This window comes from Galeopterus variegatus, unplaced genomic scaffold, assembly GCF_000696425.1.
Source record: "Galeopterus variegatus unplaced genomic scaffold, G_variegatus-3.0.2 Scaffold7365, whole genome shotgun sequence".
Classification (NCBI taxonomy): Eukaryota; Metazoa; Chordata; class Mammalia; order Dermoptera; family Cynocephalidae; genus Galeopterus; species Galeopterus variegatus.
The window spans coordinates 8,696-27,790 of NW_007733476.1; the positions used below are offsets into that span (position 1 = coordinate 8,696).

Sequence of the window (19,095 nt, forward strand, 5' to 3'; positions counted from 1 at the left end):
CCATCCCTATATAGGATCCAAACCCGTGGCCTTGGTGTTATCAGCACCGCACTCTCCCGAGTGAGCCACGGGCCGGCCCGAATTATTTACTTTAAAAAGAACATTTGCTTCTAAATTTTGTCCGAAGAAGAAATAAATAACAATAATCAAGAAGCCTTTGAGAAGCAAGAATTCGGTCACATGCTTGCCCTACCAGATACTATGACACACTTTGTAGGGTCTGTCCAGCTGCTCTCGGGGATAGAATTGAGAGGGGGCTAAGGGAAGCTGGGAGCCCAGTTGGGGGCTGTTGGTGTCCTCTGGTGACCGGTGGGTGGCTTAGAACACAGCCGTGAGAGTGAGGATGGAGAGGGGTGTGTGGATTCCAGTTGCATGTTTGAGAGAGAACCAACAGGACTTGCTGATGTGAGGTGCAGGGCGGGAGGCAGCACTGAGGGCTCGCCGCATACCAGCCTGGTGGCAGCACTCTCTGGGATGGCGAATGCTGGCAGAGACATAGAAAATAGAGTGGGGCTGAAAACCAGGAGTCCGTCTGCAGCATGTATGTGTGGGTCACCTGTTAGCTGTCCCTGGGGAGCTATCCCAACGTTGGTCAAGTAGAAGAGTCTAAAAGTCTAGGAGAGGTCACACCGCAGATAGGGGACTGAAGGTCATGTGCAATGTCAATGTGCACCTGGTGCTTGAAGCTGGGACCAGATTACTCAGGAAGAGGGTGTGGTTGGAGGAGAGGGGCAGAGCTGGCAGAGGAGGTGGAGGAGTGGCCAGGGAAGTAAGGAGGCAAACCAGGGGCGTGAGGCATCAGAGAAGGCTCTAGAAGAGCGCATGCGCCATCACAGTGGCCCTTCAACAGGAGCTTGTGCCAGCCCCACACTTCCTCTGTGCTATCCCCTCCCCCCGCTCAGCAGCCCTCTGCCATGGGTACCAGGATGTACACAGGAACAGCCTCTGGAGACTCGAAGAACCAGGACACAAAGGTGCCCTGGGTTTGGCAACAAGGAGGTCACAGAGCCCTGAGTGTCAGTGGAGAAAGCACAGAAGCCACATCAGACCATGTTGGGGTGTCAGTGGAGGTGAGGATGGGAGCATGGACAAGACTTTGGAGAAGTTTTTCTGTGAAAGGCAGCAGGAAAAGAGAACTTGTTAGCTAAAGGGGAGGTGTAGTGTCAAGGGACATTTTTGTGTTTTTACAAGAAAGACAATAATAAGAGAAGAGATTAAATGTTCTCATCACGAAGGAACAATACATTTTTGCAGTGGTGAATTTGCTAAATACCCTGATTGGATCACGACACATTGTATACATGTATTGAAATATAACACTGCACTCCATAATATGTACAACCAATACATTTCAACTAAGAAATAAATAAGAGGAAGATGATAAAGTTCAGACAGCCCTCCCCTCCCCAAAGAGAAAGACGATAATAGAGCACTTTAAGAGAAGGGAGGGGGCATATCTGTTAAGTGTTTTGGAAGCACCCGTTTATAGGACAATAGCACGCTCCTTCCAGAATAAAGCAGAGCACGCAGGCCTCTCTGGGGCACTTGGTGAGCCCATAAACCTCTGCCTCTCCATGTAGCCAAATCATGATTCCTAACAAATGCACTTGAGTTCAGACTTGTTTCACAATTCAGACTGCGGCCTCTCCTGACCTTATTTCATTCTCAGAGGGTCTTGAGCTCAGAGTGCAGCTCTACCAAGAGGGCTAGCAGCTTTGCCCTTTGCCTCCCTTGGGATGATGGGCAGGCGGCCTTTGTGGAAGCAGGGAGCTGGCCTGCTGGCCTCCCAGGGTTCTCCCATCCTTACCTGCATTGTCCTGTGCCCTTGACACCCCACTTCAAGACAGCGTGCAGCACTGTTCTAGGGCAGTGACCTGAATTGCCCCAACACGTTCACTTTTCGTGATCTGGACACCTCCTGGTGTTGTTGTCACCTGCTCCCCTGAGCAGGAAGCAGGGCTATGGTTGAGTGCTGGCCCGGCTGCTGGGACACTTTTACCAGTGCCCGAGGTTGTACAAACTGTCTGGTGTAAGATCCGGAAGGTGCCAGGAGGTCTGTGCCGACAAGAGACAAAGAGCCACCCCTCACGCGCACTTGTTTCATGCACTTGACTTTTCAGGACAGTTTGACAAACACAGACCCATACCATGCTCATAATAAACTTGAAGAGCAAATAAACCACCTATAGCCTTCACCATTTTGTAAAACAGGAAACCAAACTAGTGCATCAGCCCTAGGGCCAGGCTGCTGCTCTGCTGGGTTTTAGCTGTGCCATCTCAGGAGAGTTACCTGCTCTGAGCTTTGGGTTCCACATCTGCGAGAGTTTAGGGAGGATGGCATGGTGGGAGAGGGAGCTAAGTGCACTAGGGCTCTGGAGTATGGAAGGAAATGCCCAGGGGACTCATTCTGGGGCAGCTCTCAGAGAGCTGGGTGTCCCACAGGCTGATGGGGCTTAGGGGCTGAGCACATGCCTAATCTCAAAGGGGCATATGGTCTGAAGTCCCTGCCCAGGGACACGTAGCTAGTCCATGCCAGAGCTGCCTGGAGCTCCTGAACTCCTCATCTAGGACTCTTTGAACCAGAGAACTCAGATTCCCTAAAATGGGGCCTTAAGAAAAGATGTGGACATAAAGGGATGTCCTAGGGGTCTTATTGGTCCCTGTGGAAAGCCTGTTGCCTTTCCCAGCTCCCTGGGGACCTTGAACTCTTAAAGTCAGTTGCTGCCTCCTCTGCCTTATCACACACACACACCTGGACCCAGGCCTGACCAGCATCCCCAAAGCAGGTTGAGCCAGCTCATGGAAGTTTCTAGAGCCAAAGGCACTGCCACTGCCTCCCTCCATGCTGGAAAACTTAGGCTTTTCCCCAGAGGCCATGTCCCACCCTGCCCTGGGAGCCTCTCAACTCCCACAACCACCCCAGGCCTGCATTTCCAGCTGTCTTCTAGACCCATCCTGGGTCACACCTCAGGCTCCTGCAACAAGATGTGGCCAGAGCTGCCCCACAAAGCCCCCTTGCTCAGTCCAGGTCCTCACACGGGCCCAGACCCACCCCCCCCTCCTGCCTCCCTGCAACCAGAAGCTACCCCAGAACTCACCAGTCACCTTTCCTCACAGTCACGGCCACCCCTCCATCCCCTGCTTCTGCTCCCCACCCCCACCCCCACCCTGATACCCCCGCCCCCCTTTCCTTGCTGCCCCTGAGTGAAACACAAACCCACTGGCCATGTTGGGCCCTCGTACTTACAGGGGTTACCTCCTCTGTGGGCCCAGGGCTCACTCATGCCCAGGCCCCGTCAGTCTGGAAGCCTCCCAGCTCTCCAGGAGCCATCCTGTCCCAGAACAAGTCCCCTGGGCATTTCCTTCTCCACTCTGACCTACTTGAATTAACCCTTCTCTCAATTACTCAAGCTTGAAACCTTGGAGTCATCTCTACGTCACTGCCTTCCTGGCCCTGCTACTTCCTCCCAGGCCCAGCTAAAGTCACGTCCTCTGTGAAGCTCCCCTGACCCAACCCCAGCCCAGCACACAGACAGCTCCCTCCTGAGGGACCGGAAGGTGCTGTCATTGTCACTGCTCCTTACTCCAGCCTTTTCTCGTTCCTCATAGTAGCATTTCATGATAACAGTGCACCTCACCGCCTGGAAGCCACCGTGCGCAGCACTTACGCGTCTTTTAACTCAGACAACACCCTAAAGACTGTCAACCCATTTTCCAGAGGAGAACAGGGAGGTCAGGCAACTTGCTCAGGGCCACAAGGCCACAAAGCCATCGAGTGGCAGAGTCAATATTAGAATCCAGATCTGACCACCCAGTGCCCACCCACAACTACCCCACTTGACTGCCGTGTGAGCAGAGTGGGAGCTGCTCGTCTGTGTTCTCAGTCCACAACCCAGCATCTGCCGTATATATGGTGGGAGCCTAGTAGGCCTTTGTGGAAGCGATTCTATTTTTGTCATAAATAACATGTGCCAATCAGAGATCCTTCTTCAAGCAATAGAGAAGAATAATTTTCAATACACCCTTTAATTGCTTAAAAGCAAATACTTTCTGCCAAGATGGTTTTCAAAGTGACCGAAGAGTATTATTGCTCATCTGAAGCTGTGAAGCTGTGTGTCTCCCTGACCTGTTCATAGCTCATATTTGCTTAGCAAGCTGTTTTTTATTTTTCTGATTTTTTAAAATGTTTTTAAAATGTTATCGTGGTGACATGAGACACACCTTCTTAGCTGATTTTTAAGTGTACGACACAGTGTTGTTAGCTGTAGGCACAGTATTGTACAGCAGTTCTCTAGAACGCACTCATCTTGTGTAACTGAAATTTTAACCCATCGATTAGCAACTCCCCATATCCCTCTCCCCCAGCTTCTGGCAACCACTATTCTATTCTTTCTTCTGTGAGTTTGACTATTTTAGGTACCCAGTATAAGTGGAATCGTGCAGGCCTTCTGTGACTGGCTTATTTTACTTAGTGTAATATCCTCAAAGTTCATCCATGTTGTAGCAAGTTGCAGATTTTTCTTTTTTAAGGCTGAATCATATTCCATTGTATGTATATGCTACATTTTTAAAAACCCATTCATTTGCCAATGGACGTTTGGGTTGTTTCCATATTTTGTCTTGTGAATAGTGCTGCAATGATGATGGGAGTATTAATATCACTTTGAGATCCTGATTTCAGCTCTTTTGGATAAATACCCAGAAGTGGGATTGCTGGGTCATATGGTAATTCTATTTTTGATTTTTTGAGGAACTTCCATACCATTTCCCACAGCAGATGCACCATTTTGCACTCCAGCCAACAGTGCACAATGGTTCCAATGTCTCCACATCCTCACCAATACTTGTTGTCTTGTGTTTTTTTGATAACAGCCATTCTAACAGATGTGAAGTGATATTGTAGTTTTGATTTGCATTTCCCTGATGATTAGTGATATTGAGCATATTTTTATATACCTGCTGGCCATTTTGTATGTCTTCTTTAGAGAAAAGTCTATTCAAATTCTTAGCCTATTTTTTAACTGGGTTATTAGTTTTTTTGCTATTGACTTGTAGGATCTCCTTATATATTTTGGATATTGATCCCTTATCAGATATATGGTTTGCAGATATTTTCTCCCATTCTGTAGGTTGTCTCTCACTCTGTTAAATGTTTCTTTTGCTGTGCAGAAGCTGTTTAGAGTGACTCAGTCCCACTTGTCTATGTTTCATTTTGTTGCCTATGCTTTTGAGGTCATATCCAAAAACTCATTGCCCAGACTGATGTCAAGAAGATTTTCCCCGGGCCGGCCTGGTGGCGCACTGCTACAGTGCGCCGCTTGGGAAGCGCGGCAGCACTCCCACCGAGGGTTCGGATCCCACATACAGACCGGCCGCTCACTGGCTGAGCGAGGTGCGGGAGCAACACCGAGGGTTGTGATCCCGTTGCCGGTCCCGGTCCGGTACGGGCGCGACACTGAGGGTTGCGATCCGTTGCCGGTCACGAAAAAAGACAAAAAGGAAAAAAAAAAAAAGAAGATTTTCCCCTATGTTTTCTTCTAGTAGTTTTATAGTTTCAGGTCTTATATTTAAGTCTTCAGTCCATTTTGAGTTGATTTTTATATATGATGTGAGATAAGGGTCCAATTTCTCTCTTTTGCGTATGGATATCCAGTTTTCCCAACACCATTTATTGAAGAGACTGACCTTTCTCCATTATATGCTCTTGGCAACATTGTTGAAGATCAGTTAACTGTAAATGCATGCACTTATTTCTGGGCTCTCTATTCTGTTCCATTGATCTATAAAGTCTGTTTTCATGCCAGTACCATACTGTTTTGATTACTATAGCTTTGTAATATATTTTGAAATCAGGAAGTGTGATGCCTCCACCTTTGTTTTTCTTTGCTCAAGATTGCTTTGGGCATGTAGTGTCTTTTGTGGCTTCATGTGAATTTTAGAATTGTTTTGATATTTCTGTAAAAAAAAATTGCCATTGGGATTTTGATAGGGATTGCATTGAATCTGAAGATTTCTTTAGGTGGTGTGGGCATTTTCACAATATTAAGTTTTGCAATCAAGATCAGGACCCAGACAAGGATGCCCACTCTCACCATTTCTATTCAACATAGTAATGGAAGTCATAGCTAGAGCAATTTGGCAAGAAAAAGAAATAATTCAAGATCAAGGTGCCAGCAAAAGGAAGGGGGGGGGGGCAGGGAGAGAGAGAGAGAAAGAAAACAGAAGAGAAGGAAAAAAGAAAGAAAAAGAAATAAAAGGTTTCCAAATCAGAAAGGAAGATGTAAAATTGTTTCTGTTGTGGATGACATGATCTTGTATATAGAAAACCCCAAAGACTTCACACACAAAAAACTGTTAGAATTAAACAAATTCAATAAAGTTGCAGGATACAAAATCAACATGCAAAAATTGGTTGTATTTCTATACACTAATAACAAACTATCTGAGAGGAAATTAGGAAAACAGTCCCATTTATAGTAGCATCAAAAAAAAAATAAAATACTTAGGAATAAACTTAACTAAGGAAATAAAAGTCTTGTACACTGAAAATGAAAAAACCTTGATCAAAGAAATCAAAGAAGACACAAACAAATGGAAAGATATCCTGTGAGCTCTTTTTTGTAGCACTCTAAGGAGCCCTTTGCTCTGCCCAGCTCCTCAGCCAGCTGTGACTGCAAGGGTTCCCCACACAGGAGGGGTGTAAGGATTGTTTGAAGCCTGTGCTGGGGTGTTGTCATCTTCCCCTCTCCAGCTGCTCAGAGCCCACCTGCCAGGCTGTGGGTCTGGCTCATCCCGCACCCTTGTTTCCTGACCCTACAACACTGTCCACCACCTCTGTGCCCCTGTCACCTCTCTGACCCAGTGGTGGTTTTTCTCAGCTCCTTTGTGCCGTCACCGAATGCCTCTCTCTGGGCCCCTTACTTTAAGAGCTTTGCTGGAAATTCCTCTGGCAGGAGAATGTTCAACAAATCTCTGTGCACCGGTTTCTCTCTACTTCCTCTCATCCTTTCTCCCTCCCCTGAACATCCCACCTTCCCTCTCTCCATCCAGTCCCCCCAGCCCATCTCTACCCATAGGTTCCATCGTCCTTCCCTCTTCGGAGTCCAGCAGTCATAGCCAGAGGTCAGAAGTGGAGTAAGGGGGGCGGGGTGCTTTCAGCCAGGAATCTCTCATCCCTCTGCACCCACCCACCTTCTGACCCCCACCAACCTTTCCCTCTGGTTAGCTCCCTCACTCTCCTCCCCTCCTGGCCCCAGAAATCCCATCCGCCCCTCCTTGCCCTTTCCTCTGGAAAGGGCAGCGAGGGGGCAGGTGCCTCTAAGGGGTGTCTCCAAGGGGCGCCCCCACTGGGATACAACTGGCTGGGCTCCTGGAGGAGGCTGGCAGGCACAGGCCGGGAGGAGAACACAGAGGCCAGCAAGCCAGGCTCCTCAGGAAATGAAATTGCTTCGTGCAACAATGAGAGAGCCACTTTTTTAACTTTTTGCGTGAGCGTGCATTCAATTGCTCACATTGTTTTGGCTCCGGGGGAAATCTGACCTCGGAAAAGGCTGAGATGAAGTGGGTGTGGGTGGAGAGCCTCTGCTATTTCACAGGGCTGAGAGAGTCAAGTAGAACATTCTTCAGAGGCACCTTTTCAGGGAAACCATTCCTGTCTTTCCAAGTGAGAGCAGGGGATGGGGCTGCATTCGGCTGCCCGGCTGGGCCAGGGCAGGGCCCACTTTGGCCTGAAGAGGCCAAAGTTGTCTGTGCCTGGGGTAGGGATAGATTCTGATGGGGAGCAGAGATTTGCTGGTGGGATCCATGGGAAATGATCCTCAACTCTGCACCTCTGGAAGCACAAAGCTGCAAATTCTTAGACCCTTCCTTCAACCAATGAGACCAAACTTCCTGGGGACGGAGGTGGGCGGGAGGGGTAAATTCTCCAAGTGATTCCAATGTGCAGCCAAGGTTAGGTAACATGAGTGGCCGCGTCTTAGGTGCATTTAGTGAGTGTCCGTTGACCAGCCAAAAACATTGTGGGAGGGGCACAGCCTCAAGAGCCAGAAGGACCTGAGTTTGAATCCCAGTGGTACCACTTACCATCTGCGGGGCTTTAACCTAATTCTCTCATCTTTTTGAACCTCGATTTTCTTATCTACGGCATGGGAATAATGGAAACAATACTCACTCTGTGGGTTTGTTTTCAGGCTTAAAATGAGAGATGCTCACATAAAGTGAGTGGCATGTGACAGTCCTGTGGTGACCTGTCATGTTGTGTGTTGCCGTAGGATGTAAATCGTCGTGTTCCAGGCATTGCCCGAGAGAAGTGTCGCATCCCAAGCAGCCCCAGAAAGTGAGGTCCGTTCTCCTAACTGGACATCTAAGGCCTCCACATTCAAACACGACCCCTGTTGCCAGCCACATTGCCTCCGTGGTATTTCCAGAAGTGCCAGACACTGCTCCTGCCTCAAGCACAGTCTTCCTCCTCCTCCTGCCCGACTCTCGCCCACCTTCAAGACCGGGCTCACTTCCCCCTCCTCCCCACCCCGTGGGGATTTGCTCCTCTTGTAACATCCTAAGAACTAGTGTCCATACAGGGTTGTCAACATCTGTCCTCAGACATATTTTTTGCCAGGTGGTTGTATTAATGCCTTGTGACCTCTTCTTGGTTGCTTTTAAATCATTTCGATCTTTCATCGGTATCTGGGAGCAGGCTGGGTCTCATCTGTCACATAACCCTGACTGCACTTTGCTCAGAATTCTGTTCTCATTCAATAAGCAGTGGTTTGGTTTGAGATGATACTTCTGTCTTACTGAACTGCAAAGTCTCCTGGCAGTACTAGAACGAGGGAGTTGTGACCGACCCCCCCTCCGAGGGTTTACAGTCCACTTGGGGATCACATCCACAGAAATTAAGCAGCCACGAGCACTTATGATGGGTCGTGAGCTGGATGAATGTGAGGGAGGTGGGTAGAGGAGTGGGCAGCTGCTGGGGTAAAGGGAGAAGGAGCTGGGGCTTAAGGGAAAGTGGGCTATGGACAGGCATTGGCGGAAGGGAATCAGCCTCCAGGAAGAAGGGTTTGAGCCAATGCTTGGCGGCCGAAATAAGTGTGGGCTTTATGGGAGCGGGGGGTTGTGAGCCAGCTCTGGCTCCCACCAGAAGCATTCTGGTGGACTCAGGATGACAGCAAGAACCTCTGGTAGTTTTTAAGCCACCAAGTAACACCATGGAAAACTTGAAAGAAAGCTTATTTATTCACTCAACAAACAATGAGAAAAATGCTACTTCCTTACTGAAATGAAAAGTCCCTTAGACACATTTCTTGCTAGAAATGTGCTGAGATAAGAGAGACGACTAAATCTAGAGCACCCCCTAGCCAGATGCACCCACAGGGAACTCAATGCACAGTGGAAAGTGCAGTGCTGCAAATAATGCGGGGGTGGGAAGAGGGCATGCAGAGGAGTGGAGGAGGTCTCTGCTTCAGGGGCATCTCAGCAGAGGACAGCTCCCCAGCTCCCGGGGTCTTTACATTTTTTCTTATTGTAACAGTCAAGTGAAAGACTTGGCAGGAAGTGAAAGGCTGGAAAGAAACTTGAAAACTCAGGAGACCCTTTCTCCATGAACAGTTTATTCCAGCCCTAATCTTAGGCACAGACCCCGCCTGGAATGTTCCTCTGAGAATGTAGCCTTCCCGGGGCAGGTACCCAGCCCCTGGGCACTGGTTTAGCATCAGTGTCCCTCCAGGTCCAGCAGCTGCTGCTATGAATACCCCAGCTTAAGCAACCATGCCTGTAACCTCTGCCGAAATAACTCCCCACTGGTTTTGTCCCCTCCAGAGCCTTAGTTCCTTTCTTTCATTTGGCACATGCAGCGAAGTCACTCAGTGGTGTGACACTGACCTCCTGAGACCCCTGCACCCTAAACACATACACACACAAACACACCAAGGCAACCCTGTCTGAGCCTGCAGGATCCTTGACCTCCTCAAGATAAAATGGAGTCTCCCCCCAACACACTCCCCAACCCCCACCCTTTAACTGTTCTACTTCCTTAGCCAGACTCTGCAAACTGAAATGTGAAATTTGAAGCCAGTGTTCCCCTTAGCAACCATGGTAACACAGGATCTGATAGAGAGCCTGGAGTTATAAAAATACCAGCTTCCACCAGACACTGGTTTCCAAAGGGAAACCAGTCTCCAAGCCAGAACCGTTTTTAAACGGTCTTAAAACTAAAGAGATTTCCAAACCGATCTCAACATGGCTTCAAGAGGACATCTCTTTAATTCTCTTTTGGATGGTGGTATGGGTGCAAGCTTGGGGTATTTTCTCTAAAATATACAGATCCAGACCGGAGAATTAAGTAGCCTTGTAAAGCTTATAGAGGTGGGAGCGGTTTTTCTTAATAAACATCAACTATTTGGCATTTTTCAAAAGTTAGATTGAATTGCCGAGCCCCAGTGAACCCTATCCTTCCAGTTCCCTCCCAGGGGGTCCTCAGCTCCATTCATCCTCCTAATTATACAGGGGGAATGATTTGGCCTATCTCCCCTTCATTGAAAACATAACCATTTTCTAGCAGGAATTCTACGTTTAAGGCCTCTGGTAGGGAGGTAAGAGGTGAAGTTTCTAAACTTTTCTACTCAAAACCAACCAGAAAAGCCCTGTATCCCATTCCCCAGCCTTTGCCCTCCCCAGGGATGCCCCCTCGAGCACTAGCCCAGGGGTGAGCTATAAATCTCTGTCCTGGGCTCAGCACTGCCTGCAGTGGGGTGCTGGACTTACTTAAGAGTAGGAGGAGAGGGCTCTGGGGGGGGTGTCTCCCCACCCCTGCCCAGCCTCCAGCCCCACCTCCGCAGCCCCGGGTGGATGCCCTCCCCACTTTGCTCCCCCTCTGCACCCCTCCTCCTTTCTCTTATCTCCTGGGGCCATGCCTTGTAATTTTGAAAAATATTCTAACTCAGTAATTAATGTCTGAACTTCAAGAGGCCCCTGCTTTCTGCAGAGCTGCACTGAAGGCGGTGGCAGGGACAGGGAGGAGCTGAAGGCCTGGGATGAGTCCATGTGTTGCACGGACTGCACAGCAGAGGATAGAATTGTATCTTGCTGGAGTTGTGTGTACAAGATGTACATATACACTTACACATGCATCTGTCTAGATCTTTTAATCTTTGGAGGTTAAAAAACACACCCTCCTTCCCCTCTTCCCCCAGCTCCACTGCTGGTCGGTTTCCCAGCAGGCTGCTGAGAACTTGGGAACACTAGGGGAGCCAGGCTGGGGCCCCCTGCATGAGCATGGTCCCTGCCCTAGAAGAGCCGCTTTCTACTCGGGAGGGAAGGAAAACAGAAACAGTGCCCTGCGCTGAGAGCTGAGCTGCGTGAAGCACACACAGCTCCCCATGACCCACGCTGACCGTTCTTCTTCAACATGCTCCAGCTCTCAGGACCTGGGGCAATTGATGGCATCCCACTTGCTGCTGGGGAATAACATGTAGGGGACACGTGTCGTGTCTGGGTGTGACACAGTTAGGAACCACCTTTTCTCCTCTCTTCTGTCCACCTCAAAACCAAGCTAGCATCCAGTTCTTTATCGATGGCTCTGTTTTCATTGCTCCCAGCACGAATCAGTAAGTCACAGGTGGCCTGGTCCCAGTCCCTATAAGAATAAGCCCTTTCTTGTAGGCAGGAAGGGAGGGCTGCTGGGGGGAGAAGGTGGGCTTTGAGACAGACAAACTCAGGCAGCTTACCCTCTCTGGCCCTCAGGTTTCTTGTCATGATAAGGATCAAATGTATGTAACTTAGTAGATTTGCTAATGACACATTGACTTCCTCCCTTCCCCATAGCGCACTGTCTGACAGATACACAGCCACTGAAGAACAAAGACAGGAAAGAAAGAGATCAATCAGCAGCGTATTTATATTGTAAAGGACGAAATGCTTCTTAATGAGAAAAAATGTGAAGGAGCACAATAAAATAAGTCTCAGGGCCTTTGCACCTGCTGTTCCCACCAGAATGCACTTCTTCTAGGTGTCCTTCTAGGTCTCTACTCAGATGTCAGTTCCTTAGTGGGACCCTCCCTGAGCACACCCACCCCAGCCAACCACCCTGTCACTGTCCCCAGCCTGCTTTCTTTTTCTTCATAATCCTACCAGTACCTGACTTTACCTTAGAATTTTCTTTGTTAATCTTCTGGTTTTCTTTCTCCCCAACTAGCACGGAAACTCTCTAAAGGCAGGGAATGCACCTACTCACAGCTATGTCCCCGGTGCCTAGAACAGTGCCTGGCATATAGTAAGTGCTCAAAAAAAATTGTTGAATGACTTCATGAAATAGAATGTCTAGTCTGAGCAAAGCAAGAGACAGTAGTCAGCCATTTTGGAATTAATCTGGGAAGATTTCTCAGGGAAGATAATTCCAGAATACTTGAAGAGGCAGGCGAAATCATTGGGGAGGGGCTGACTGGTAGTGATCCCTGGAGATGCGCTCAGGAAAGGAAAGGAAGAGAAACACTCTCCCCAAGTCAAACTCAGAAGAAGCAGTTTGTCCCCACAGTATGAATTCCAGTGCAAAAAGTGCCATCAGCCAGGGAGTCACCTGTAATTTGTCCCCACACTTGGCTCTGGTTAGATGGCCTTTTCTCGACTTCAGTCCACCAACCTTCGTATGCGATTTAATTAGTCTGTCCAAAGTCAGAATCCCACGAGCCATAATCAGCGGGTGAAGTCAGAGTGGGCTTCTGGCAAAGCTTCCTGGATCAAGAGCCCATGGAGAAGGGGTTATTGTGGGGGCTCACTGAGTGGCACCTGCTGCGTGCCATACCAGCCTTCAGCTGGTCCTTAAGATGCTGGGGAGTCACAGGGCCTTCCTCTCCTGCCATGAGGAGGAGAAGGAGGAGGAGATAGAAGGAGCATGAGGACCCCACAAGGGTCAGGAATAGAGGGGAGAGCACAGCACGAGAGGTGGGAGAATGGAGTGGGGGGTACACCCATAGACACCATCATCGAGGAAACCTCTTTGCCCTTGACAATTACAGCAAAATCTCAGCTATGGAGCAACATGTCCAGTAGCAATATAACGTGAGCAAAATATGTAATTTTATATTTTCTAGAAGGCAAAAAAGGAACAGGTGAAATTAATTTTTTGTTATCCAATATATCCAAATAATTATCATTTCAACATGATCAGTATTAAGAAGTATCAATGAGATATTTTTTATAGTCTTCTTTTTTTTTTATTAAGTCTTTGAAATCCAGTGTGTATTTTACACTGAAAGCACCTCTCAATTCGGACTAAGCACCTTTCAAGTGCTCAAGACCGCATGTGGCTGGTGGCTACTCTACCAAATAGCCCAGGTCTGGAGGCCAGCTTCCCAAATCCTCGGGTTTTGGAACAGTTCTGGATCCCTAAAGTATGTAGATCCCCAAAGTCTCAAAAGTACTTTTTCATGGGCACCCAAGCAGCAAAGGGGAGCAGGGAGAGCTGAAACCTAAAACTCACAGCCAGTATGCTGGGGTGGGCTGCTTGGCTGGAGCTCCCTGGCAGGGTCTGCAAAAGGCAATCCTTTTGACCAGAGAATGAGGAAAGGGGGAGAAAAGGTAAGAAAGAAGAAAAGCATATAAAGGGGGAAGAAGGGCTGTGGCAGGGGTGGCAGACTGCATGAGAGGGATAAGAGACTCCACAGACAGGGAGCAGCCCTCGGCAGGGGCAGGCGGCTGCCGGCTCCTCCTCACAATGGCTAAATAGAAATCGTGGCCCAGTGCGTGGAAGGCACAATTAGCTCATTCTTTCGCTGCCCTTTTGATTACACAGGACTACCATTTCTGTAATTAAGACCTTCTCCCTTACTCAGAGGTCTTGAAACATAAAAGTATTTGCTGAATCTGGTTTCCCAGGGTTAAAAGCCAGACTTAGGAAATGCAAACACACTTGTGGAAATGCAAACACACATTCAGTAACTAATTATCCTTTAATTAAGGCCGAAGCCCTGCTTAAAACAATTAGCTCTGGGAATTGAGCAGTAGGTACAACTCCACTTTTTGCTAATTGTTCTTCTCTGATAGCTGGGATGTGACCGGTCTTGGCGGGGAGGCGGTTGGTAGGGAGTGCCTGGTCTGCTGCTTTTGGTCTGGACTGGATCGCATTCTGCTTGGTTTGGAAATGTTCGTCAGAGGAGAGTTTGAGGTGTGGGGAAGGGCAAGGAGGATGTGGTTTGGGCAAGGGGAGTCAACAGGCTGCCCCAGGCTTGGACGCAGGCCATGGGAAGTCTCAGAAGCTGCTGTTGGCCACACTGAGGTGGCTTGCCCGGCTGGAGCTGAGGGCGTGGGCCAAGGATTAGCTGACTGGAAAGCAATTAGATGAGGTGGGGCTGGCTGGGAAAATACCTGGAATCCCAGGGCCAGAGTTGAGACTTGCTTGGCTCACACTACAGGCAGGAGGCCTCATGGGGTCTGGGAGTGCAGGTGCCCACTGGGGAGGGTGGCCCCAGTGGGCTGCAAGCCTTTGTTGCCTCTTGCTGATGGGGGGAAGTGGATTATAGAGTGGGGGGTCAGGGAAAGAGGCCCTGTTCCTCAATCTCCATTCCTTCTTTCTAAATGCCTCCCCCTGCACTCTCCCCCCTCAGACTCCTTGGACTTTCCCTGAGGCCCTCCCAGTGGTGCCATCAGATTAACTCCCACTTTCCTAGGAAAGGTAGGAGGAATATATGTGTATGCTCTTACCCTTCCAGGGACTTTCAGATTTTAAAAGTGGGAAGAGAAAAAATGTGTGCCCCAAAGCAGAAAAAGGTGCTTCGGTTTTTGGAGGGGTAGGGGATGTCACTGACCCTACCCAAATTCCTTGTCCCAGAAAACGTGGCATGCATTAAGGCTTGCCATTAATGCATGAACCTGGGGGCTTCCCAGTTCAGAGCCCCTGCTCTAGAAATAGAATTTCAGGTTTTCACACAGGCAAGTAGGGAGGTCTTTATTGGCCAGAGGGGCCTCCCAGATCACCCTAAAAGCAATTGTGTAAAGGATTCTAAGTGCTGGCCCAGCACAGAGCAGGACTCCCACGGATTCCAAAAGCCCCTGACAGCTCATTTTTTTCCTCAGAAGGGAACCCAGCTTTTGCATGAGCCTCTTTTCTCCCTTCCCCTCCTCTGTCCCCCTCCTCCCTGCCTTCCCTCCTCTCCCCTCCCCTCCCCTTCTCTCTGTAGATAGAGGTCAGCAAACCATCTTCTATAAAGGGCCACATAATAAATATTTTAGGCTTTGCAGGCCAAGAGGCAAAGTCAGTTTGAGGCACATCCCTGTGATTTGCAGCACACTGAGCAGCGAGAGGAGCAAGAGCAGTTTCTGCCCAAACGATTCAACTCTGCCTTTGCAGCACAAAAGCAGCCATAGCCGATATGTAAATGAATGAGAGTGACTGTGTTCCAACAAAACCTTATTTATGGACACTGAAATTTGAATTTCGTATCATTTGTATGTGTCACAAAATATCTTCTTTTGATTTTTTTCCCCAGCTATTTAAAAATGGAAAAATTATTCTTAGCTCATGGGTTGTAAAAAACAGGCCATGGACAGATTTGGTTGGTGGGCTGTAATTTACCAACCCCTTCTAGACCCCTGATCTATATCTGTGGCTCTCAACTGCAAAACGACCCTCCAGGTGATTTGGATGCCCGTTAAGGTTTGAGACGCTGTCATAAGAGAGAATTCGCAAGCTCCCAGGTGATGCTGATGCTGCCAGCAGGAGGACCACACCCTGAGGACTGCTGAGCTAGTCTGACTTCCATCTCCATTTTGGAGATCACAGACCCAAGGCCCACAGGTGACATAGCTCTGTCATATGAGCCTAGGGAGAGGCTTGTTCATCCCAGGATGCAGAGCTGGGTGGCTTTCTATCTCTAGCCACCTCCAGAGATCTGCCCTGCCAGTTCACACCACCCAAGGCTCTAGCCGAGACACAGGAAGTGTGTATGAATCCCCTGGAGCCTCAAATGGCAGGGCTCCAGTGAGTCACTTCCCATGAGTGGAGATGGCGTGTGCTGAGGCGTCCTCATGCTGTCACCCAGCTCCCTCCTGACCACCATCCTGCACTTTAGAGAAGCTCCCTGCTGGCTTCAGCAGCCTGCAGAGCAGCCCCCTCTGTGAGAAAGGGAACATCAGACTTAACATGACTTCAAATCCCATGCTGTTGCAACTAGCTCAGTTTCCATCAGTGAGATGGGCAAACAGCCCCTACCTCTGCAGGGTTGCTGTAAGGATTAGAGATCAAATCTCTAGATGTCAGGCACATAGTACGGAACTTTTATGGTGTCTTTACTGGCCACTCTGGCCTTATGCCTTAACCACAGAGCTACCCAGCCACAGCCTGAACAGCTGCAGAAAAAGACTATGTGATCCCTCTGGCAACATGAGACCTTGGCTATGTTGATGCCTCGTGAAGGCAGTCACTGTCCCATGGTCCTGAGACATTTCCACTGATGATTTAGGTTGGAGTGTGTATGGCCCAGGTACCCGGAGCCCTTGGTTGGCTTTCAGGGTCTGGAAACCTACTGAAATTGTACATGGGGCTGGCCCGGTGGCGCACTGCTACAGTGCGCCGCTTGGGAGTGCAGCGGCGCTCCCGCCGAGGGTTCGGATCCCACATACAGACCGGCCGCTCACTGGCTGAGCGAGGTGCGGGTGCAACACCGAGGGTTGCGATCCTGTTGCCGGTCCCGGTCCGGTACGGGCGCAACACTGAGGGTTGCGATCCGTTGCCGGTCACGAAAAAAGACAAAAAAAAATGAAATTGTACATGGACATCTGTGAACCTGTGTAGATGTGCATTTTTCTGGGAGAGGTGCCAGAGTTTTCATCAGATCCTCAAAGGGGCCCATGCTCCCAGGAAAATTCAAGGTCATATACTATAAACACACTGAGTGAGAGAGCACTAAACTTTTTAGGCAGATTCCTGGATTGGGGAATCAGACGTGTGGACTTGGGCACTTTGGAAATCTTCTCATTCACATGTGCACTTCGCCTCCTAAGCCCTGAAGGCTGTGACTAGCATATCTGCCCAGCGATTCCCAGAATCAGGTGATGCCCTCTGAAGGAAACCCTGGAGTAGCGCAGCCAAGAACAGGTGGGGCTCTCAAAGCTGCCGCCAGGTGAGCACAGCACTAGCAGGGAAAGACCATGCCGCGCCAGTGTGTCTGCTTCAGATCTAAAGACCAGGGAGTTTTAAAACAGGCAAAACTAAACTCTGGTATTAAACAGGACAGTGGGGAGCCTAGGGGAGGCTTAGTGAAAGGAAGGGGCACGAAAGGACTCTGGAGGTGTAACTAAGGCTTTATTTCTTGACCCGGACGTTGGTAACACAAGTGTATTATTCCCTTTGTGAAAATTCATCCAAATACTTAGAATTTGGCCACGTTTTTGCATATGTTACACTTCAAAAAATTTTTTTCTCAAAAATATTCTACTGGGAAAAGTAGAACTATGACATAAAATCACCCCCCTAGGGATTTTTCTATATAATTTTGCAATGAAGTTAGCACCTAGCTTGAAGAAAGAGTAATTTATATATAAACACAAATAATAGAGTAAGATTTTAAAATAATCCTAAGGCCAGATTTAAGTCCCTTTCTTCTTAACCCAAACTGCTATCTACGTCTGCTTACACGACCTTGGCTTGCTTTAATTATCTTACCGGCCCACGGGCTGTCTGGGGCCACTTCATGCTACAGCGGACCTGCCTTGGTCCCAGCCTATTTCGGGTAGTAGTTCCGCCAGCGTGGTGGCCCTGCCCAGCCACCCCTGATTCCAGTGTCTCCTGTCCCCTCCCTCTCTGTCCCCAGGCTTCCCTTCTAGGGGTTTCTCTTCTCTATCCCACATCACAAGTGTCCCCCCCGCTTCAGTGGTCAGTTCTCATCAGCCCACCAAACTCATCTGAGGGGGAAAACCCTCCCTTAACCCCACATTCCCTTCCAGGAACCATCCCATTTCTCTCTTCCCTGTAGAGCCAGGATTTGCAAAAGAATAGTCTCATCACACGCTGTCCGTCTGGGTTGGCTTCTGCCCCACCGAGCCAACAGAGTGGTTTCTATCGAGATCACCATGTTACTGAATCTACCACGATAGCACAAAAGCGGCCATAGATAATGTATAAGCCAATGACAGTAACTGTGTTCCAACAAAACTGGATTTACGGACAAGGAAATGTGATTCTCACATAATTTTTACATGTCACCAAGTACCATTCTTCTTTTGAATGTTTTTAATCATGTGTAAGTGTGAAAACCATTCCTAGCTCTCTGGCCCATACCAAAAGCAGGCTGTGGGCAGGATTTGGTTGATAGGCTGTAGGTTACCAACCCTCTCATCTAGACTTGTGCTCCTCAACTGGGGGCAATTTGCAGCATCTGGAGACCTTAGTGGGTGGAAGCCAGGGAGGCTGCTCAACCTCCTACCACGCACAGGAAGCCCCCACAACAAGGAATTATCTGGCCCAAAGTGTCAGTCGTGCAGAGGCTGAGAAATCCTGGTCTAAATGATCACATCTGATATTGTGGCTTTAAATACCATATACGCCAAAGACTCAAATGCATCTCCAGCCAGAACCCCCCCTCTGACCTCCAGACTCAAATGGACAAACCTTTCCCTCCCTCCAGGCAGCCTCAATTTTGCCACCGTCCACCCAGTTTTGCTCAGATCGAAAACCTGGGAGTTACCCTTGATTCCTCCCTTTTCCCCACCCCAGCCCCACTTCCAATCTGTCTGCAAATCCTGTAGCCTTGACACCCTCCCGCCCCCAAAATATGTGGCTCATCTGCCCTCCTCTCCAGGGCCAGCACCTTCAGCCACGCCACCATCACCTCCCGCTTGGGCGTAAATAGCTCCAGCCTGGTCCTCTCACTTCCTCTGTGCCCCACTCCAGCCCTTGATCACTCAGGATTTTAGACCCCTCCAAGGGCTTCTAGAAGGTTCAAATCCTGCCTTTGCCACTCAGTGGCTCTGTGACCTTAGGGAAGTCAACCCTCTGGGGTCATCTGTAAAGCAGGAGCAGGATTACTGTAAGGACCCAATGAGACAAGTCAGGAGAAGTGCTAAGAGGAAGCCTGGTGTTGGGAGCTGCTCCCACCCACCCCC

General features: G+C 49.1%; 1 protein-coding gene across 1 annotated transcript in view; it reads left to right on the forward strand.

Annotated features, from left to right (window-relative positions):
- Nucleotides 1-19,095, forward strand: part of LOC103607366 (CBP80/20-dependent translation initiation factor-like) — a gene marked incomplete at its 5' end in the record, with an annotated part of 46,066 nt that overhangs the window by 886 nt on the left and 26,085 nt on the right. The window lies entirely within an intron of this gene.